At 39.7% G+C, this 24,670-nt stretch overlaps 1 pseudogene; it reads left to right on the top strand.

The window, feature by feature from the left end:
- The first annotated feature begins 4,638 nt into the window (after positions 1 to 4,638).
- Positions 4,639 to 24,670, top strand: part of LOC105823977 — a 42,580-nt pseudogene continuing 22,548 nt past the window's right edge.

Here is a 24,670-nt window from a genome sequence, read left to right on the forward strand (position 1 = left end):
TCTATATAGTTTTAGTTGTCCGATTAATTTCTTTCTATTTTTAGTAGAGATGGGGTCTCACTCTTGCTCAGGCTGGTCTCGAACTCCTGAGCTCCAGCAATCCGCCCGCCTCGGCCTCGGCCAGAGTGCTAGGATTACAGGCATGAGCCACTGCGCCTGGCCTGCATTAGTAATTTTTAAGAAATAAATTTTAGTTAGATTTTTGTTTCCTTAGGTAGGAATGCAGGGCAGTAGAACCATTTCAGCCTAATTGCCTCCTATTTATTTTAGCACTCCACAAGGGGACTGGTTTTCCCCTGCATTTTTAAAAAATATGGCAAGCTGAGTCTAAATCGACCACCTGGTTCACTCAGCCTAACTCTTCTAGGTATTGCAGTAAAATCCTAAATTTTCAGTTTCCTTCCCACATTTTCAGTTGCTATCTTCCCATCCAATTCACATTATCAACAGTTTTTCCTATGTTGTCCTTTTCAAACAGATGTAGTATTTTAGTTGTCTGTCATTTCTTTACATAACAGTGGTGATTGTTTTTAAAATATTTGCTTTTTATTTCTTAACATTTCACATAAGAAGAAAGCAGACAATAATCCCATGATGTTCTGCTGTAAAGAATCTTTGTGCCTTCCTCCTTTTATCTTCCTTAGGCACATACACCTTATCAGAATGTCTTTGGGTTGAAGTTCCCCTTTGGAAACTTTACAGGATGATATGTCCTCAGCCACCCTCCTATCTTTTCCTGGTCCTGGTTTTCACACGTGTCTGGGCATGACTCAGGATGCTCATAGCAGCCATGTTTTCTGGAGTCTGTGAATATCAGTCCCTGTGACAACTCCTCCTAGAGAACAACCTGAAATATAGGGGTGGAGTCTTTCAGGGGAGTAGATGAATGACCTTAAGGTTGAAAGGAGTCTCCTGGTATAGGCTTCACCTAAAAAGCTAACCCATTGGGACTTTAAGATTTCTTTGTACCAGCTTCAGTTTCCATTCCTTGGAGACAGATTATCAAATCAGCTTATCAGATGCTGGTGTTCAGGGGAAAATGCTCAAGTCATTACTGTCCTCTGGATTTTCTCAGATTTGTGATGAGGAAAAACTATCCCAAAGGACAAGGGTAACCCACCCCCAACAAGGTGGTGCAAGAACCTGCAAAGCAATGCACACTTAATGTACATTGGCAGGAATAGTGTAGTTTCTCTAGGGAGGGTGGTCATTGAGCACTTCAGTGAGTAGATTGGGGGTGAGAGAATGTCTCAAGGGATATGATGACCTTACTTGACACTTAAGTCATGCATGTCTGTATTCCAGTCACCAGTGCCATTCCCTGAATGTGTTGCCTTGAAAAGCTTTATTCCTTTATTTAAGCTTCAGTTTTTCATTAACTGTAAAATGCAGTTCATCCATAGAGCCTGAACAATAAGAAAATATTTCTGAAAAGACAGGACAGAAGTGAAGTTCAGAAAAGAGAATTAAATATGTAATTATGTATTCCACTTCATAAAAAATCTTTTTTACCTCTTTTTCCTTAGAGTGAGTGTAATAAGTTTCTGAGGTCAGTTCTTTATCAACATTGATTTCAAATGGAATTCCAGAGCTTAGCTTTGGAATGCTACCATGGAAAAGTATGAGACAAAATCTATTTTCCTTTATTGCTGCATAAAAATGAATATATTTCTACAAGAAAGTATGGTAGATAAATTGATGAGTTACACAGGTTAAAAAAAAATCTCAGTTCCTCTTTTTTGCAGGGTGGAGAATTTGTGACAGTAATTAACCTTGTTCTGTTTTCTGTAATCTGCAAGTTGGAGTTTCATGCTAAATGTTATGGGACAGGACTTGAAAACTTCCAGAAATGTTCATGTATGATTATTTACTAAATAATTTGTTTTCATGGAAGTAATAATTATATGACATGTTTATTCTCTGTCAAGGATAGATAATTTTGCTTTTCATGTTGAAATATGAAATGTAAGGGCCTTAGAATTTCCTTCCATCATGTAAACATCAACAGTAGGTTTGCAGGATTTTGTTAGATTTTTCCAACACTGGGTATTCTCTCATCCAACACTAAGTGAATAACCTTGACTAGGAATCAGAGGTCTGAGTCCAATGACTAAGAGAAGGTCAATTTTGATCTTCCAAAAGGTGGTCATTGAGTGTGCCCAGGAAGTCTCCTCTGCAGGTATTCCAGTCTCTTCACACTACCCATAGGAGAAGCCCTTTATACTGAGAGAAGCTACAAAACCCTGGAAATCTGGGGACCCACAGGCGAATGTGGTTGAGGTTGGGTTGGAAATGGGGGGGCGTGGTGAGATGCCCTTTCTGAGTGTGTTATTGTTATTGTCCCGGGGCTGTTTCTAGACATTGTCCAATACAATAAATTTGAAATTACAACTTATTGTTCTATAAAATAAATTCTTAATTATTCTAAAGAAGTATTGGAATAGGGGATAGCACTAAGTATAATATCTTCAAACATCAAAGAAGTTATGCAGACAGTGCTTTCTTTCATAGGTAGAAGCAAACAAATGTAGGAAAAGATGGGAGAGGGAGGTGAGAATGGAGAATGGAAAAATTATATCCTAGGTCAGAGACGGTTTCACCCTGAAGTCAGCCTGTTTTTAGGAGGAGCATCAATAGGGGTTGTATGTTGGCTCAGACTGAGGATGGTTCAAAGTTCAGGGGCCTGCAGGAAGGAAACTTAAGCAAAGTTTGGTCAAGAAGTATTTGTTCTGACCACTGAAGACAAAACTGTTCAGCTAATTGTTTATGAGCAATAAATGGGAATTTGCAGAAATTCTGTCTGGCTTTGTGATAGGTAAAATTGGGAGTATCACCTAAGTCATAATGGGAAGGGTCATTCTTTGCAATGAGCTGCTGCTGAGAATGCAGAGGATAGAGAATTTCTTTAATCACACCTACTTACCAGGATTAACTACCTACCCCAGGATTAACTACTTTTCCCACTACTTTCCTTTGCGCTATACATCTCTACCATTTGGCTTTTCCTGAATGGCATCCTTTATACCAAATTGGTGAATGTAGGTAATGTGGATCGCTGGCTTCTGTAAATAGTTCTATCAAATTATTAAACTTATAGAGGGGGTTTTGGGAGCCCCTGATTTATAGGCAGTTGCTGAAAAGTATGGATGGGCCTCTGGGTCTTGCGATTGGCATCTGCAGTGAAGGCAGTATTTTCGGACTAAGCTCTGAACTTGTGAGGTCTGTGCTAACTCTGGGTGGTGTCAGAATTGAATTTTGCCGAAGCAGTTGGTATTGGAATATTCATTAGTGTTCAGCAAACTCTACACATTTGGTGTTGGAAGTGTTGTCAAAAACAGACATCACAGGGGCCTGGGCTGGAGGGAGACTGCGATTGTTTCAGGTAAAGGATGGACTGTTTTCCTGCACATAGACTGTCATACCACAAGTTGTGCTGTGATTCCACATACCCTCCTGGGGTCAGAAGGGACTGAGGTCTTAGAGAGGAGGAATTCTGAGGTTAGATCTCCTCTCCCCATCCTGCTGCCAGCATGTGATTCTCACGCTTTCATTCATGCACATGCACATTAGGCAGTGATGTGGCCATAACTCTCTCAGGCAAGGCTCCACTCTCTGGAGTCTAGCCCACAGTTCCTTTGCTCCCAGAGTTTCCCACCAAAAATGCACATAAGTGCCTAGAAGACTCCTGGCTTATCCCCATTTCCAGACCATGACTTTGTAGCAGCAACCTTGCCCTCCATAAGCCCAGGCTTCTGGACCACCTAATGATAATCTCGTCTGCCTGCATGGCACAGGAATAAGCCAGAGTATATCCCAGCCTGGGCTAGTATCTCTAGCACAGGCAGAATAAGTGACTAAGATATAAGTATAAATCAATGGAAGATATAATCAATGGAAGATAGATATCAATGGAAGTTTATTAAGCCAAAGTTTGAGCACACTTCTGCAAAAAACACAAACCACAGATGCATCTTTGTATTTGGGAACTTCAGTATTTAAAGGTGACAAGAAATATAGAAAGAAGGAGTAGGATGGGCATGGGCAGTGAGGTAAAATGGTTACATCCTTGTGAGGCCCAAGAAATTTACATTTTACATAGGATAGAGTGAATGTTTAAAGAAAAAAGGGGAGTAAAGGAAGAATCAATTATATAGATGTCCCTGGGTAGGTGAAAGAACTGACCTTGTCTCTGTCCTACACCTGGGAAGATTAACTTGTAATGAACATTATTAATGAGTAATTGAACAGACTTTAGTTTTAGGAGCTAGATATAGCCTGCAGACCCAAAGTTATAATTTATATGGTCTTACTTATGGAAGGCCAGCAAAGAATTTTTTTTATGAATTCTGTGGGGGCAGTTCTTGCAGATGTCTGAGACCTTTTTTCTTTCCATGAGGTTCGACTGATGTTAGTAACAGCTGTTCATTTGGAAGGGAGAATTATATGACTCAGCTCCCAGGCTTGACATTTGCTTTTGAATAAGGACTTGGGGGAATGGTGCTGATATGTGTACTCTTTTACCACACCAACCAATTGTTCCACCAACACTGTACTGTCCCCCACCCATGGGTCCTTGATAGCACCTGTCTCTTTTCTAATTTATTCTTCTCCACAAACCCTCTTTCATGTGCATACAGTATGGCTGAAGCTATTCTGATGCCTGAATCCAGTACCTCCTGGAATTTTGTCCATGAGTTCAAGTCTGTGGCCCTAGACCTGGCTGTTGTAAGAGCAAATACAAGTGAGAAATGCAAGACTGAATCCCCCAACTTGAAAATAAGGGAAGATATTTTATTCTCTTCCTTTTTCTTAAAGCTTTTAATTTAGAAAATTTTATATGTAATTTTTTTCTCTGCCTCTTTGAAATATATTTACATCATTTTACCAGCTAAATAGGACTTTTGTCAATTAAAGCTCAGGGTTGTCTTTCTGTAGCACCCAAGAACCACTGATATGAAATTTAAATAGTCAAGAATATAGCATCCTATTCCATAGTTTCTGCCGGAGAGTAGGAGCCTCCCTTTCGCAGGCACCTGGCTCCAAGTACCAAAACTATCTTCTATCATGAAAACATGGGAAGTTTTATTTTTTCTTTGAATATAGCCAATTAGCAAACGTAGATGGCCTTTCCAATTACCAAGTCAATTTAGGATGAACTATATATGACAAATGGTGCTCTCAAGTCTTCTACTTGAGAACTAATTATGGTGACTTCTGTCTTCTTAATCTCTAAGCAGATTGTCTGAGATGCACATCACATTCTGTTTTAATTATGTAAGAAAAGTTGCCTTTCTGTTCTACCATCATAGAGAGTTATTCTGGAGTTGGAAATAATTTCTTTTTAACTATATTTCCCACAAACCATCCGAAATTACCAGACACAATATAAATAAATACAATGCCTACCATGCCACACTCTAGACGGCCCTCTCCCTCTCAGTCTTCTAGTCATAAACAACAATTGTGCAGCAAAGAGCATTCTGTCCCCAGTATCTGAAACTATAGTGGTCTCTCTATTTTCCATCTCCCTTCTAGAGCAGTTAGACTAGATTTTTACAAAAATAACTTCATAGGGCAGCAATCCGCCAACCCAGCTCTGTAGATTACCGTGCTATCATCAGACCTGAAACTGATCCAGAGACCAGGTGTCCCAGAAACTCAACCAGGCACACACATTTGCATGTAGTAGGCCTGATAACTTTAATTTTTCCCTCCTTCTCTTTCCCAAATTCCCACTAATGTGCAGAGGACACCAGGGGTGGGTCTTAAAGGGACCCACCCCTTCAAGAGCTAAATCTACATCTCTAAATTCTGAATCCAGATCCTGGGGTTTTTCAGGATTTGATATAGCAGCTTCAATGAGGGGATCTCTCCACTGGTTTCTTCTTCTTATGCTGTAACACCCAAGATTATAAATCTAGGTTGAGTCCACCTAGAACCTGCACAGGCAGTCTGGACTGAGATTGTATGGATAACCCAAAGGAGACATTTTCTGCATTTTGAGAGGTCAACATAGACTTTGTAAAGCTCCCATTTTGTAATGAGGCCCTTCAAGTTTTCCAGATGTTTTCCAGTGACCTCCTTCAGTTGTGTGAAGGATTGCTGGTGTAAATAGAATCTTGTGGCAGAATCAGTAAGTGTACACAAGCACTTTAGCAGTCAAAGAACAGGGCCACAAAATATTCAGAGCCATGATCACTACTGCATCTACCTTTATACTGTGTTACTGGAGTAGAGTATTCATTTTCTTCCTCATACCCAAAAGTTAGCTGATGAGGGATGGGTAATATTATGCTTTGATCCAGGGTCAGCTGTTCCAGAAGGGCAGGGTTATTTTGTATCCTTGCCCCACAGAATCACCCTGAGTCTCTGCTACCTCAATCACCATCCTTCTCAGGCTCACTGGGGACTCTCTCACAAGCACCAAGGAGGCTTTGAGACATTTGAGAATCATCCTGTGCATACTGGGTGAGGCTGAGAACAGAATCTAATCTTCCTTCCATCTCATAGGAAGAAGAATAGGTCATCCAGGGTTTATTCCTCCTCGTATACATAGAAAGAATCTCCTTTGTTGGTGCTCAGGTTGGAGTTGCTCCAGTTTCCCAGTACTCCGTTGAAGAACATGGAGGACGTCTGGAGACACAAACTGATAAATCATTTGCTTCTATTTCATATGACCATTAGAAAAACAAATGAAGCACTCATAGTCCCTACTGTCCAGGAACTTTCAGTCTAAAACAAATGGACAAATGGTTGAACTCAGCATCATGTGGTCAATATAAAGAAAGGAAGTGTGCAGGATACTTTGGTTTCATATGGCCACTTCCTATGAGTTCTGATGTTACCGTGAAAAGAGCTGTTCATGAACAGAAGAGTTATTATTAGTAGTATTTTTATTAATGATACCTTGTTAAGAATAAATATTTATCTTCTAATATTATTGTCATAGAAAACATTATGGGTTTTGGCTAAACTGCCTGTTATTGCATATTATATAATAGACAAAGAAGGCTGGGGCAGCTGCTCACACCTGTAATCCCAGCATATTGGGAAGCTGAGATGGGAAGATTGCTTGATGCCAGGAGTTTAAGAATGGCTTGGGCAACATTGTGAAAACCCCATCTCTACAAAAATTTAAAACATCACCCAGGCATGTTGGCACAAGCATGTTGTACTCCTAACCACTAAGAAGACTGAGGCAGGAGGATCCTTGAACCCAGGAGTTGGAGATTTTAGTGAGTTATAATCACACTACTGCACTGAAGCTTGGGTGACAAAGAAAGACCTTGTCTCTCCAAAAGAGAATAAACAAAAAATAGACAAGTAAGTGGCTTAAATAGATTAAAATTATACAAACTCTGAGAGTCTTTCCTTTTGGGCAGGCTTAGGAAAGATAGAACTGGAAATACTCTAATAGCATACAGAAAAGAAGCCGAGGGCTCACTCCCTGCCCCATCCCTGCCCAGATTCACCCTCTTCTGAGCCTTGTCCAGGCCTGGCCCCACCATGGAATCTCCCTTCACAGAAATGATGAGAGGAGATCAGAGTTTTGGATTGTTGCTCCTGTCCCCTGTCCACAGCTGGTGTTCACAAATTTTGAAACCTAAGAGAAGACACATGGGAGCAAAGGTTTATGTGTTTTGACACTTTCTTTCTTCAATTTTTATTGAAATTAAATTTTGAATTATTAAAATTTCAAATTAAAGGCCGGGCGTGGTGGCTCATGCCTGTAATCTTAGCACTCTGGGAGGCTGAGGTGGGTGGATCACTCAAGGTCAGGAGTTCAAGACCAGCCTGAGCAACAGCAAGACCCCGTCTCTACTGAAAGTACAAAGAAATTATCTGGACAACTAAAAATATATATAGAAAAAATTAGCCGGGCATGGTGGCGCATGCCTGTAGTCCCAGCTACTCGGGAGGCTGAGGCAGGAGGATCGCTTTGAAGCCCAGGAGTTTAGGTTGCTGTGAGCTAGGCTGATGCCACGGCACTCTAGTCAGGGCAACAGAGCCAGACTCTGTCTCAAAAAAAAAAAAATATTTTAATTAAAACCCATGCTTTTAAAGACATTTCACCCAACAACCTATTTTCCATTGATGGAGATTCAGTAGTTGCTTCCTGAATCACAAGAAAGTAAATATAAAGACAAAATCAAAAATCTCTCTGAACTACACTTCCCTTTTACTTCTGTATCCATGCCATCTGTCTATATTTAGATTTTATTCTATACATTTTTTTCTAAAATCAATGATAGAGAAGTGGAAGAAGAAATGGAAAACCTGTGCTCTCGATCTAAGTCCTGGGAATTGTGGAATACATAGTACCCAATTCCTAGGGTGTCAGGAGGATTAACTCACATAATATCATGTTCCCAGCACAGTGCTGTATAACTTACTTTTGAGTACGTGGTACATGCTCAATAAACCTTGCATTAATGAATGAGTACATGTTGTTTTCCAAATGAAGACTTACTCAGACATTGCTGCATTTTCTCATCTCTAGAAACTTTGAAGGGCCAACAGACAATGTTGTTTCAGGATGGTGATTGGTGGCCTTCATTTGGACCAAAAGTAGTTGTGTTATTAAAAAAGTGTTGGGCGTAAGAAACCCTGTGCTGTGTGTGCCTGCTTCCTCTAGCTTAGTGCTACTCTAATGGGTCTAGAGTGAGCAGCACCAGCATTAACAGGGAATTTGTTAAAGACGCCAATTCATAGACTCCAAACCTGCAAAATTTTAACCAAACTCAGGTTTTACTGCTCATTGCTCAAAAGCCAATCCCAAGATAAAAAACTTGGTGGAAGAAAAAGCAGTTTATTCAAGAGCTAGCAACATGAAGAGATGGCAGACTAATGTTGCAAAGGTGATCTCAAGTTCCTCAGACTGACCAAAAGGTTTTTAAAGGGGAAAGGAGCTTGGGAAACTATGTGTAGGTGTTGACTATGTGCAGGTCACCATGTCTTTTTTCCCGTGGTTATCTTGAGTACTGGACCATCTGGCAATCTGGCTAACACTAGCTAGACTGCAACAGAATTGAAGGTTAGCTGCTCAGCATTTTCCTCCAGGGGTAGTTCTGCAATCTTAGTTCTATAGTTAATGGCTCAAGAATAGTTTCTGACATTCTTAAGCAAGCACAGAAATAGACATTGTAAAAGAAATAAGTGATTATTTGCTTCACAATAGAGTGACTGCTGCTGTTACTGAATCATGTTACTTACAGTGGCCCAGAATTCCACATGATTTATATGCACACTAAATCCTGAAACACAATGCTTACCTAAATGATTCTCCACCCAGGCTTACAACTAAGATTGCATGGCCAGTTTAGTGAAATACCATCACCTGCGCCCTCCCTGACTCTATCAGTCTGGATGGGAGCGAACATGTGATTTAAATTATGTGCCCCACGTGATGCTAAGGTGAGGCCAGGGTCAAGCACGAGAACTTCCAGATACATTCATGAAAGGTGAGTTAAGCCTTTGTTCCAGAAGGAAGTTACAAGGCTTGCTCTACCTCGGTTTGTTGGGGGCAGGTCAGCACAGCCCATACAGCCCATATACCCATTGCTGTAGTAGAAGTTGCTAGTGTCTGTGGCAGGGGAGGGCACCTGAGGGTAGGAAAGGAGAAATTCACACTTTTGCCCCCTATGCAGAAGCTCCTTGTTCCTGACTCTCTCCTGTGATGAAGGACAGGAAAGGGTGGATTTTTTTCTACACTTCAGAGTCCCTCTGCCTGTGGATGTGTTGGTAACAGGTAAAGAAGTTGTGCTGATCCCTTTAAAGGTGTAATATGTCCAAATAATCTTACCTGGGAAGGAATCCAAGAGAAGGAGGAGAAAGAGGAAGAAATAGCTGGTTGTCAGGTGAATGTGTCCCAGTTCAGGGGCTGTGTCCACTTTTCCTCCTGGAATGTCATGTGTTTGGAACTTGGAAACCTTTACTTCTCTGCTTGTGAGTTCTTGCCTAATGACTTTGTTTCAAAGTCCTCTTTTGTCCTTTTCATCTTTTAATAGCCAAGAGGCTCTGAAAAATTCTCCCCTGTATAGCAGAGTCTTCTCTCTGTTCTCTCCATCCAGGCTCCTTATATGGTATGAAAAATTTTTACCATAAATTTCTAACCTGCAATACTGAAAATGTTCCCTTTGGGGCTGTTGACCATGGGAAAGTGGATGCCCAAGATTCCTGTTGGGGATTAATGAAGAAGGGGAATATGTACTGTTTAAGTTCCACCGAATGCCGCATCAGCTCTATGCAGCATAAGATGAAGTAAATACACTGTTAAAGATGACGTTAATTGCCTAGAATATCTCAAATTTATGAAAAAGAGAATAATTAGAAGAGACTGACATTCTAGGATGCTAAAAATGATTTAAATACATTATTGGAGATGACAAAACATGGAAGATATCTGTAGCTTGAACTTTGCATAAAACTGGTGTTTCTTCATTGTTAGATTCAGATTATGATTTACTTTTTTGGCTACTACTATCACAGAAGTGATGTTTTGTCTGCCTTTGTGAATTAGCACCTGTTACTAATTTTTCTCATTGTAACTGAGGGAATAGCCTGAAAAAATAGCCAAAATGTTTTCTCTCTCTTTAAATCATCCACGACTCATTTTGGAGAACTAAAACCTTTATCTCTGCGTCAGGTCAGTTGTCAGGAGGGGCAGGGGTGTGTCCATTGTTCTTTGTGCTACAGGAGATGGCTCAGCAAAACTGTCCAGGGGGAAGCCTGGGTCCAGGCAGGTGGAGGTCTGGACAAAGGTCATGAAATTGTCTTTGCAAGAGATGGGATGGAACAGCAATGGCCTGAAGCTGAAGACCTCCCTTTTAAAAGCTCTGTATTTCTGCTTATGATTAGGAACTAGTACTTTAAGACAGAAATCTGCCATTTTACTCATTTGCCAGAAAATTAATAAATCTCCCTTTTCCTTTTCCTCAACCACTTGTCCTGTTCTTCTGATGCAGCCCTGGGGACAAGTGCTAAACTTTTGGTAACAGATTTGGCATCCCTGGTTGGGCCCATTGGCACCCTGGTGGAATGACACCCCAAAGCAGGGGAGCATCCCTGGGCTAAGTCATGGGTCTTCACTGGCAGGAGCAGCATCTTTTCAAGGTGAGAGCAAACAGGATAATCCCAGCAGCTGCCAGAGCCTGTTTTAGCTCTGGGAAACTCCCATCTCTCCCCCGCCCAAAGTAGATGCAGCTCCCCACAGGCCCAACTGAGTTGAGGAGAAAGAAATGGATTTGAGAAGCATCCAGACACCATGGCCATTTCTTTGCTTTGTAAATCTCCAGCGCGCTTGCTGAGACCCTGATTTGACCCTTACGTGGAGGTTTTCAGACCTTCCTGTTGGTTATTTGTTTTAAGTCACCATTTGGGAGTGGAAGTCTTGAGGTTGTATAAAACTAGGAAACCTGGTTTAAATCTGGAACACATTTGCGATTCCCAGGAAGTGGGGGACAAGGTCACCATTTGGGGAGGGTTTTGCACATTTCAGCCCTGTGGCAGGGCATTTGGGGCACTGTTTGAGGTACCATTTCAGGTGGCATTTATCCCCTTTAGATTTCCATTTGTTTGGTAGGCCTGACATTTTGTGTTGGGAATTCCCTGTAGTGTTTGTTTTTTATTTTTTAGAGTTTTGTTACAACATAAGAAATCTCCATCTAAAAGTCCCTTGGGAAAAATTTTGGCTGAATGGCCAAACTTTTAGCTATAAGTCCATGTTTGAAAGAAAATGGTGTTATTATAATCCAATGTATGTGTTGGGGTGTGAAGATAAATGGCTGTTAAAATGACACCTTAAATTATTATATTGTCTTACAACTGGAATTATTTTTTCAAAAGTCAGTTAAACAGGATGAGATCCCATATGTACAACTTTAAAGGCCTGGGTTAAAGTTAATGGTGTAAGAGAGACCTCTACTAGTGGTGGGTGGGATAGTCATGATGCTTTGTTTTATTTAAACAGTAAGATTCTCCCAGCGGGAGGGGAAACTGGCAAGCACAGCTGCAGCTGCACAGCAAGTGAGAAACAGCGGGTGGGGAGGGAGTACCTGTTGCCTGACTGGCCCCCATGCCCAGGCACACATGTGACAGGACAGGGAGACACCAAGGCCCACTGCCTTCCTGGGGGCGGCGGCAACACCTGCCATGGTTTAGGCAGTTCGCAGGAAGACAGGAGCTCAGCCCCACTGGAGCTCACACTGATGGGGCCTGCCAGCCAGGGAAATGGGCCCTGTGAGGAGCCTGGTCCAGGGCAACTGCCACCCATCACCACTGCCACCATCTTGGTGTTGTGACAGGGGCAGGGGAGAGAGCAACTTGAGTCCCATGCCCACTAGGTTATGACTCAGGAATTGAAATGGTCTCAACTTCTAAACCCAACAGGGAACAATTTGGCCAGAAGGCACCCTTAAGAGGAGCAGGGTAATTTATGACAACGTTAGGTAGGAGGCTTAATTGTGCAAGAACAGCTGGCAGGGTTCTTTGAGGCAGTCAAAAGGAAAGGGCAAAAAAATAGCCCCAGGTTGATACACAATCAGTGTGCTTATAAAAAAAAAAAGACATTAAAAAATAATTGCCCCAAATTAAAGAGGACTCCAGGTGACAAGAAACACCCAGGAGGGAAAATGGTCTTTCGTTTAAGTCCTGGACTCAGACAATGAAGGAGGGGGCTGGGGCCTCCTGCCTCACTAGTAGCTTCAATCCAAATATCTCCATAGTAGCCCTGGGTAAAATTAACAGTGGGGCAAAAATTGACAGTGGGGATTTGATTAGCGCCAAGCCGCATGGACAAAAGAGGTCTGCAGGGCCCCTTCCCCCAGCCACCACCATGACCCCCAACACCAGCCATGCCTGGCACTCTGCGAGCCAGGCAGGGGGAAGTAGGAGAGGGACCAGTCAGTAGCGAGACAGCCATAGACAAGTGGAGGCTGAGGAACTGGTTGTGATGGGCTGGGGGCAGGGGGCTGGACCTGGGTGAGCAGTGGAAGTACAGGGAGTTGTTTCAGAAGTAGCAGAAGCTCACCTTCTGGGCGTGCCACCAAGTTTCTGCTGGGTAAATACCAGGGCCCAATAAAATATACAGGAGACTGTCATTGTGCTTTGAAGTTTGGGCCTCCACAGGCCTACACATTGTTACAACATTTACAAAAAGAAAGCTACCAAAAGTGAGTAAAGACATATAGGCTGATGGGACCCCAGGATGTACAGAGAAAATTTAAATTCCCTATGCCAATGAGTATAAATACATACAGGATTGATGTGCCAGTAATGATACTGTACAAATGACTATGAATGATAGTTGGTTGCATTTGAGTGACAGGATCTCAGGACTGGGGTGGCCTTATGGTGCTGCTGGACTGTGTTAGGCGTTTTGAAAGGGCTCTCCTACCCTGTTTGATGGGATCTTAATGGAGACTTGTGGAACCTACAATTGGACAAATTAGCAAACAACAAGTTACTTATCTGAGGTTCCTAGGAATGACAGGGTTCTGTCATGTCTGAATTCTAGACTTTAGACTGATGACAAAGCCCTTGTGTGGTGACCTTACAGGGACAGATGTAGAGTCCCTGATCTGGATCATGGAGTGTAAAAATGCCTTTGAAAAACTAAAGCAGAGTCTTAAAAGCAAAGAATAAGCCTTAGAGTCTTGGTCTAGATACTGGGAGACATCCCATAGCCAGTGACATCAAAGCCACTAAACAATATTGTGAGAGGTAGGCCTCTTTGCTTCCAGATGGCAACAGCTACTTATAAATTGTTATTAGAAACTGTATCTAGTCTCAATCTTGCCACACTGTTACTAGCCAAAGAAAATGAGCCTTTACTGCATGACTGTTTAAAAGTTCTGGAGACTGTCTATTCTAGCAGAGTGAATCTGTCAGATGAGATAATGCCAGAGCCAAGCTGGGATCTGTTCACTGGTGGGAACAGCTTTATGGACAGCAGAGGGCTAGATATGTGGTGATCATGGCAGTGGCACTGCCACCTGGTACTTCAGCTTAGAAAGCTGAGCTGATTACTTTAACCAGAACTCTTCAGTTATCCAGAGAGAAAAAGGTAAAACATTTATAGACTCTAAATATGTTTTCGTGATAGTACATGTTCATGCTGCCATTTGAAAGAAAAGTGGGCTCTTGGAAATAAGACTATTAAGTATGTCACTAATGTAATGTCCCTGATACAGACCATGGCTGAGCCCAAGTGGGTGGCCAGCATGGCAAAAAGAAATTGGGCCACTGACTGAGCTGTTAAAGAGGCTGTTGGAGGTGATCTGTTCCTCAGAGCTTTGATACCCTGGCTAGATTTAGATCCCCTTTAAAACTAAACACTGGGGCTCTCAAATTTGAGATGACACAGCTAAATGGAGACAGAATTCTCATGGAATCATTATCCTGCCTGAAGCTTTGGTTCAGCCTCTGTGGGACATTTACATGAATACAGACATTGGGGGCATGAGGCCTTAACAGATTTGGGGAACCTCATTTAGGAAGTCCCAGTTTACAACAAGCTATTTATGTGCTCAGGGTGGGTCCAAGGACAGAAAGACAACCCACTACACAGAGAGTCCAACATGTGGGGGTCCACCCTTTCAGTGATTGACAGTTTCACTCAGATGCCTAGATTTATATTGGTAGATACATTTTCAGTTTGGGTGGAGGCTTATCCTACCTGAACAGAAGGAGTGTCTGAAGTTACCAGAATCCTTCCGAAGGAACTCACTCTAAGATAGGCTCCTACCAGGAGCTACTGGGCTGAAACAGGGCCTTCGCTGAGTTCCTACATGCATAGGACAACATAAAACATGAACAGGCCTCAGAGGAAAATGGGATGATGGACATCAGCAGCCCAGGGAAAGAGGCCAAATGGATGGAAAATGACAATGCTGGTGATGGACACTGGACAGGCAGCTACAGAGACAGCTCAACAGCTCCTTCTGTGGCAAGGATGTCAACAGATACCACAACAACATGGCTGAGCTACAGAAGGCCAGAGCCAAGATAGGGAGACCTAACAGCTAGGGACAGACAGGACTCAAGATAAGTTGCCATCTTGACTTATAACTATTGGCTCAGTCTCTGGACTGATGGCCCCATTGTTGACAGGACCCAGGAACACACTCCACAGAGCCCTGGACATTTTGCAAGAGTGATAATAGACCCTCCTTTGTAGTGGAGATAATCCAGCAAATAAATGAAGTTCTTCATCTAAAATAAAAACTACATACATCCTAAATTAATATAGGAAACCCATCTAAAGTGGGATAGGGTGTTGCCACTTTGCCCTTGGTCCAGATAAGGGTACCCCAACAAACAGCTTAATTTAAGCCCCTAAAAAATAGTTTAAGAGAGACCCTCCCTAGCACCCTGCAGTAAGTAAGTATGGTAATATAACCATAAGTAAAAAAAAAAAATAAAAAGAAAACAATATGTCAAATGAGTGAGACAAATGCTAACCATTAACATGAGTTTGCCTTTTTCAGGTCCCCACCCCAGTTGAAAATAGAAAAGTAGAAGTGACCCTATAAAGTGCCTCTAACAACTCACACCTTTTAAAAATTGTCAGAAGTAAAACCTTGGGTCCTCATAACAAAGTAAAGAGGTGTCCCATGACAAAAAAAGATCCAAACCCCTAGTGAAGGGACCAGCCTTTAAATGATCTAAAGTATCTGTATAAGATAAAAAAAAAAAACAAACAAAAAAACTCCTTAGTAAAGATTTCCCCAGGGCAATCACCACTTCTGTTAATTTGTATTGTCTCTGGGTTTGTAATCCTAAACCTTGTTTGGTACAAGTATTTCTACATATCATTTCTGAATTTACAGAAGCCTATATCTCAGACCACCTATAGCAGTGGTCCCCAACCTTTGTGGTACTAGGGACCAGTTTCATGGAATACAGTTTTTCCATGGATGTCAGGGTCAGGGAGGGGGGAGGAGCTCAGGCAGTGATACAAGCAATGGGGAGCAACTGTAATAGATGAAGCTTCACTGGCTCACTCATTCACTGCTCACCTCCTGTTGTGTGGCAGGGTTCCTAAGTTTCATGGAAGACAATTTTTCCATGGATAGAGGGGGAGAAGCAGAGGTCAGGCAGTGACTTGCAGCCCAGTTCCTAACAGGCCATGGACTGGTAACTGGGCTGTGGCCCAGGGGTTGGGGACTGCAGACCTATAGGGTACAACCAGTAGTTCTGTACTCAGAGGTCCCATGTTTCTTTCTAACCAACCCCTGTACCAGATGTTTTGTACAAGGCAACAGTCCATTTTGCCTTGTCAATCCTCACTGTTAGAGTTGTTACTTATGACTCTTTTTTGGCCTGGTAATCTGTTGTTGTAAATATACTGCTAAAACTTTCCAATGGCATAAATAAATATAAAACTTCCATCCATGACATCACCCCAATTCAACAGAAAGTAGCTTGATTACTATGTCACCCCTATTTTCATAGATATAGAAGGATAAAATTGACAGTGGGGAATATGTTATAGGGAATGCCTAAAAAAAGGGCAAAAATGTTTTTTGTCTCTTTAAAATATCTCCCATTCCTTTTGGAGAACTAAAACCTGTATCCCTGCCTCAGACCAGTGGTTGGAGGGGCATGGGAATGTTCTTTGTTCTTTGTGCTGCAGGAGATGGCTAAGCAAAACTGTACGGGTGTCTGGAGTCCAGGCCAGTGGAGGTCTGAGTGGAGGCCATGAGATTTTCTTTGCCAGACATGGGACAGAACAACAATTGCCTAGAGCTGAAGACCTCCCTTTTAAAAGCTCTGTATTTCTGCTTATGATTAGGAACTGGTGCTTTAAGATGGGAGTCTACCATTTTCCTCATCTGCCAGCAAATTAATAAATCTCTCTTTCTTTTTCCTCAACAACTTGTCCTTGTTCTTCTGATGCAGCCTCTGTTGAGCTTTCAGTAACATTATTACAGTTGATGTTAATTTTATTCACTCAGTTAAGGTGCTATCTGACAGATTTTTCACCATGGAGATAATTATTTTTCTCTATCATTAATGAGTACCTTGGGAGATTTGTCAACGGATGTGCATAAACCATTACATTGAATGTGGAAGTTCCCTTTTCTTAGATTTTATTCTATATAGCTTTCTTTGGCAAATGAAGGATCTCATCTTTGTTTACTGGATAAACCCAGCCTTAACCACTTACTGAATGTTTGACACAATATTCTCATTGGCCAGAAGCTTTGTTATCATGGTTGAGCTTGTTAAAAATTCAGAAATTTAGACTTCATCCCATATCTTCTGAATAAAAATCTGCATTTAACAGTATCTCCAGTTCATTGTTGTACACATTAAAGTTTGGGAAGTACCTTCTAATTCATTGTGACTTTTCATCTGAGAAATGTATACAACTTATCCTGTATAATGTAAATAAAGTATTAAAAACATGCATGCCTGTATTGGTGACCCTATTTTTATACTGTGTACATTATGTTATCCTCTTTCCTCAGTGTTAGAGAATATATTAGGGAATACTATATCTCTGTTAAAATTATCTCATGGAATAATTCCTGACAATCATATGTCAGAAAGAGTTTACTTCATTTTCTCATTTCACCAGAAGTGATATTAACTCTCCCCATGTTTGCTCAGTAAGTATGTGGGTTTTTTTTTTTTTTCAGGAACTGTTGACATTCAGGGATGTGTCCATACAATTCTCTCTGGAGGAGTGGGAATGCCTGGACACTGCTCAGAAGAATTTGTATAAGGATGTGATGTTGGAGAACTACAGAAACCTGGTCTCACTGGGTGAGCATCACTTCAATACACAATTCGTATTTCACAGTGAGGATTTCATATCCTTTCTTCACAGAATGTTTTCAAGGAGTTTCTGCTTTGCATAAATAAGTTTCTAATCCTTGTTTCCGAGGAAAACTTAGAAATTTGTTGTTATAGAGAAGAAAATATTTAAGATGTTTTATCTTGACATTAATATTATCCTTTCTTCTGCTGATTTGTATCTTTCACTCTAAATTAGTGATAATTTCAGAAATTTGCTGACATAAAATATTGTTGCCCATACCTTAAAATTCAATTTCTATCATTAATTTTTGATTCAGTAGTACTGGGTAGTGGACCTAAGGGCCCACAAATTGTAAATAGTTTCCTAAATATTCTAAAGTTTCTGTAAGTAAATAGTATTTTGGGATTATTTCACTAGAGTCTTCTAACATGTTCTTGTTTTCTTTACTGAGCACAGTACTAGATTTTTAATTGGAGAATCCTGACAAGAGTCATGTAACTTTTTTCTAATAAAACAGGTCTTGCTGTGTCTAAGCGAGATCTCATCATCTTTTTGGAGCAAAGCAAAGAACCCTGGATGGTGAAGAAACACAAGACAATAACCAAAAACCCAGGTAGGTAGGAACAAATGAAACAGATAATGGAGATCAGGGGACCAAAGTTCAAGAAGGTAATAACATGTAATTTTGGAAGCTCTGGTCTAGTGGAAATGGTGTCTGAGAAGCCTGGATTTCTTTCTGTTGCTCTCAGATAAGGGTATCTTTGTTCTTGTTTTTAAATTCTGTGAGGACTTTACTTTCACTTCAATGATTTTCCTTCAAGGTTACAGTGAGAACCAAAGTGTTCTTCATGGCTTATATGGGACTACAGGATCTGACTGCTCTTCCATTGCTTTTAAGGACATGGAAATATCCGTATTTTTCAGGAGTGAGAGTTGTATTTAACTCACTCTAATTTTCACCCTGGGGCTGCAGGAAGCACATATAAAATCTTACTTGTTAATATTCTTATTGGTACAATTAATATTGACAATTTAATTCTAAAAACATGGATTAAATAAATAGAAGTCAATAAATTTCATTTTTCTATTTATGTTCATCTCTAAATTACACTCAAAGTTTTAATTCTACTTTTGTAATAAAACACTGCGGCCCCAAGGAAAAGTTTCTGATTTTTTTTGAGGGGGGTGGCAGTCAATGTGCTACTTCCTCTTTAGTATCATATCTGAAATATGTGAGTGAAGTGATGAGATTAGTATTTGGTTCAGAATCCTAGGAACACCACAAATAGATGTGGTATGTTTTCTGCTTTATAATTTTCTATGCTATGGGGGTTTCAAATGTCAATCTATGGAAATTCATACTCAGTAATTTTATCAGAACATTAAGTATCTCCCTAAATATAAGGGAATATAATGTTATTTTACTTCAAAATTCTGTTTCTTGTGTGAAATGTGATAAATAAATTTAACTCTATATGCCCTAATTTCCCAACTTTAATATGGTTTCAGGTATCTACTCTCTACATTTCTTAAATATACTATGGCATTTTGAAGCTTAAGAGCATTACTGAGCATATATTAAACTCTCACTTGTTACTTTTTATATAACAATTATTTTATAATGTTCTCCTGTTTAGGATGAAGTTTACTGGGACTGTGTCATTCATATATATATGTATATACTCATGTGTTTGTGTACATATGTATACACATTTATTAAACCTCTGTGTATATATATGTACATATATGTATATGTGTAATATGTTTTTCTCACAAGTAAAAGTTGTAGAAGTGTATAATTATTGTGCAAAATGTGATGATTTGATATGTATATACATTGTGAAATGATTAATAATAAAATGAAGTTAACAAACATACCTATTCCCTCATAGTTACCTTTTGTTACTATTGAGAACACTTAAGATCGACTGTCTTAGCATATTAGGGTACAGAATATTAACTATAGTCACAATCTTATGCATTAGGTCCACACAACTTATTTATTTATAAGTGAAAGTTCGTACCATTTCAACAACATCCCCCGTATTCCCCACTCCAGGCCCTGACAAACAATTTTGTACCCTCTGCTTCTATGAGTTCAACCATTTTTGATTCTGCATACAAGTGAGTTCATGCAGTATTTGTCTTTCTGTACCTGGCTTGTTTCAGTTAGCATAATGTCCTCCAGGTCCATCTATATTGTTAAAATGGCTGAATAATATTTTTATAGATGAATATTCTTTTGTGTACATATGTCTTTATCCATTCAGCATTTACAGACATTTAGGTTGTTTTCGTATCTTGGCAGTTTTAAATAATGTTGCAATGAACATGGGGATGAAGATATTTCTTCAAGATACTGATTTTATTTCCCTTGGTTATATACACAGAAGTGGGATTGTTGCATTGTATGGTAGTTCTTTTTTTTTTTTTAAGGAATTTCCATACTGTTTTTCACAATGTATCCCAAAATTTACAACTCACCAGCAGTGTACAGAATTTCATTTTATTCACATCTTTGTCAAAACTTACCTTTTTTTAATATTGGCTAATCTAACTTCCTTTTGATACTAGCTACCATGAAGTTATACCCCATCATGATTTTGATTTACAGTTGCGTAATGATTGGTGATGTCGAGTGTCTTTTTATTAATATATACCTGCTGGTCATTTGTATGTCTTCTTGGGAAAATATATTTTAGTCTTTTGCATATTTTTTTTTTTTTGAGACAGAATCTGGCTCTGTTGCCCTGGCTAGAGTGCCGTGGTGTCATCCTAGCTCACAGCAACCTTAAACTCTTGAGCTCAAGCGATCCTTCTGCCTCAGCCTCCCGAGTAGCTGGGACTACAGGCATGCGCCACCACGCCCGGCTAATTTTTTCTATATATATATTTTTAGTTGTCCAGATAATTTCTTTCTATTTTTAGTAGAGATGGGGTCTCCCTCTTGCTCAGGCTGGTCTTGAATTCCTGACCTTGAGAAATCCACCCGCCTCAGCCTCCCAGAGTGCTAGGATTATAGGCATGAGCCACCACGCCTGGCCTCTTTTGCCTATTTTTGAATTGGATTATTATTATTGTTTTTACCTTTGAATTGTATGAGTTTTTTGGTATATTTTGAATATTAACCTCTTATCAGAGGTTTATAAATGTTTTCTCCTATCTTGTAAGTGTTCTTACTTTCTTTGCAGTGCAAAAGCTTTTTAGTTTGTTTATATTTGTTCTTTTTGTCATACATTTATTGTTGTATCTAAAAATCCATTGCCAGTATGAACATCAGAAGGTTCTTCGTATGTTTTCTTTTATAATTTTAAGAATTCATGTCTTAATACAAATTTTTATTTCATTTAGATTTAATGTTTGGGTACTGTGTAAGAAAAATGGTATAATTTTATTCTTTTATTCATGGGTATCCAATATAGCATCAATTATTGAAGAGACGATACACTCTGCATTGTTGTTGGTGCCCCTATCAAATATTTGACCTTGTATGCATGGGTTTATTTCTGGACTGTCTATTCTGTTCCATTGGTTTTTGTGTCGTCTTTATGCACATACATTCTCTTTTTATTACTATAGTTTTGCAATATAGTTTAAAATCAGAAAGTACAATGCCCCCAGCTTTATTAAACATGGAAAATCTTTACATTCATTTGTGTCTTCTTCAGTTTTCTCCACCAATATCTTATATTTTTCAGTGTAAGACTTTTTCACATTCTTGGTATAATTTATTGCTAAAAATGTGTTATTTGATGCTATTGTAAATGATATTATTTTCTCTTTATTGGATAGTTTGTTAGTATATGAAAACATAACTGATATTTGTATGTTAATTTAATCTGCTAATTTAGTGAGTGCATTTTTTTTTTTTTTTTGAGACAGAGTCTCATTCTCTTGCCTGGGTTAGAGTGCCATGGCATCAGCCTAGCTCACAGCAACCTCAAAGTTCTGGGCTCAAGGGATCTTCCTGCCTCAGCCTCCCGGCTAGCTGGGACTACAGGCACGTGCCACCATGCCTCGCTAATTTTTTCTATTTTTAATTGTTTGACCAATTTCTTTCTATTTTTAGTAGAGACGGGGTCTCGCTCTTGCTCAGGCTGGTTTCGAACTCCTGAGCTCAAGCAATCCGCCCACCTCGGCCTCCCAGAGAGCTAGGATTACAGGCGTGAGCCACTGTGCCCGGCCTAGTGAGTGGATTTTTTAGTTGAAACAGTTTTTCATTGTACTCTTTAGGTTTTCTACATATAAGATCATGCCATCTGAAAGCAGTGACATTTTACTTCCTTCTTTTCTATTTGGATGGCTTTTAAAAAATTTTCTTGCCTAGTATTTTTGCCTAGTACTTACTCCCAATAGTATAATTTTTTAAAAAAACATTAAAAATGGGCACAATACAGTCTTGCCTTGGTTTTTGTGCATCTGAAGAAGCAAACATCTCTTCCAATTTTTATAAACTACTTTTAGTATTTAAAAGTCTTTCCTTCTTGGGTCCACAGGCTGATAGGATCTTCTTTGGATTTGCGAAGAAAAGGAGTTTTAGCTGGCTTACAAGAGTGCTTCTTGCTCTGCAATGAGGCCTCCCTTTAGTGGCGAGTAACCAAGGGCTTGGATGGCTGTCACTTCTGTCTTATTTCTGGGCAGGGTGGATTGCCTTCAAAACTTTGATCTATAGGGCGGAGACATGAAGTTGGGTCTGCGTATGTTGGGCCTGATGTCAAGTGTATTTATGAGTGTGGCTTCCACTAAATATGTGATACGTTTTCCCCAGCTCACTATGTCAGTCCACTAGATGGTCAGGACTGGTTATGGATTGTGGCTAAGAGGGCTGAAACTGAGTCACAAAACCGCTTCAGAGACCACAGTGAGTGCCAAGGTCTGTAGGCCTGCCTCCGTGTCTGCAAATGGACATTGCTCCCCAAGTCTGTTCCTAGGCAGGATCACTCCTGGACTACGGCTGAGAGAAGTTGAAGACGCTTACATAATCACTTTAGAATTCTCAGTGGTACCAAATTCATTGGGTCATTTCTTGGTCTTTAGCTGTCCAGGTGTCAAGTTTACCACCTGCATGAAGGCCTATCTTCTCAAAATGACACTCCTTGGTTTTGGGATTTAGCAGAATTTTACAACCCCCTCCCTTATATATCCCCCTCCCCATGCAAAGTTCTCATAAAGGAACTTATTTTTTGATATGGGGGGGTCTCACTGTGTCACCCAGGCTGGTTACAAACTGCTGAACTGAAGTGATCTTCCTGTCACAGGCTCCAAGTAGCTGGGATTATAGTTTTGAGCAACCGTGCCTGGCTCTCATAAAGACACATTTTCCCATGGAAGACTGCCAAATTTTTGTTGCTGTGGGGGAATATACAAGTACGACACTTCCTATTCCTCCCTCTTGCTAATGTCACTCTATCAAATTTTGCATACAAGATTTGTCTAAACATTTATTGTTCTTTTGTAATTACATATTAATGTGTTTTTTTTTTTAAGGTATGTCCCTTGACATACTGTGTGTTTTGTTTTACCTGTGTATTCTAATTTTGGTTGTAATTGCAACTCTGTATATAAATTTAAATCAATGTGTGGTTTAATTAAAAAATTAACCAAATATCTATCCTAAATTTTATATGTGTCTATTTGTCTCTATAAATATGATCCAAACTTTATTTATGGCTTATCTTGTACATTTCTTTACCTGACTGATTTGAATGGTTTTTTATTATCCTGTCTAGGTGAGTAGTCATGGAAATATTCTTAATTTAATCATGTGTTTATTGATGAATCTATATTTTCTTTGTGTGAGAGAAATACTTTTCAATTTGGAGGTGATTTTTGGAAAGCTTTATAATTATCTATTTTAGTTATCATTTTTAAAAAATTTAATTGTCAAAACATAACAAAATTTACCATCTAAAATATTTTTAAGTATACGTTTAAGTAAAGTTAAGTATATTTCAATTGCTGTGCAAAAGACCTGTAGAACTGTCTACATCTTGCAAAACTACAAACCTACACCCATTAAGTAACAACTGCCAATTTTACAGCCTCTCTATCCCTTTACAAACTCCATTCTACTTTCTATTTTTAAAAATTTGATTCCATAAGATACATAAGTGGAATCATACACTATCTGTCTCTTAGTTAATGAGTTGTTTCAGTTAACGTAATATTCTCAACAATTTATCCTTATCATAGAATGTGGAAAGATTTTCTTTTATAAGGGCAAATAATATTCCATTTTCTGTATATGCCACATTTTTTATCTAGTCATCAGTTGAGCAACAGCTGGTTTTCTTATGGCTTTGTGAATAATGCTGCAATGAACATGGGTGCACAGATATTTCTTCCAGATTCTTCATTTTCATAGTGGCTGCATCATTTTTACCCCTAGTAGTTCAGAAGGGTTCCAGCTTGTCAACATCCTCCACAAATTTTCTTTCGTAGTTCCCATTCAAATGAGTTCGGGATGATTCTCTCTTGGGCAATGTGGACATCTTCACAATATTATAATAAGTCTTCTAACACTTGAAAAAGAGCATAATCAAGAGTGTGTCATTTATTTTCCATTTATTTATGGATTTCTCCAGTTTTCCTTCTGTTATTGATTTCTAGTTTCATTCCATTTTGGTCATAAATAACAGTCTGCAAGATTTTAATTTTTAAATGTTTGTAAGGAATTATTTTGTGGCCTAATTTGAGGTCTATTCAGGAGACTGTTTTATGAGTTCTTGAAAAGACAGTATATTTTGCTGTTGTTGTGTGGAGTATTCTCTATATGTGTATTTTTATTTTTATTTTTTTTGAGACAGAGTCTTGCTCTGTTGCCTTGGCTAGAGTGCTGTGGTGTCAGGCTAGCTCACAGCAACCTCAAACTCCTGGGCTCAAGCAATCCTTCTGCCTCAGCCTCCC

The sequence above is a fragment of the Propithecus coquereli genome, unplaced genomic scaffold (genome assembly GCF_000956105.1).
Source record: "Propithecus coquereli isolate 6110/MARCELLA unplaced genomic scaffold, Pcoq_1.0 Scaffold703, whole genome shotgun sequence".
In the NCBI taxonomy this organism is placed as follows: Eukaryota; Metazoa; Chordata; class Mammalia; order Primates; family Indriidae; genus Propithecus; species Propithecus coquereli.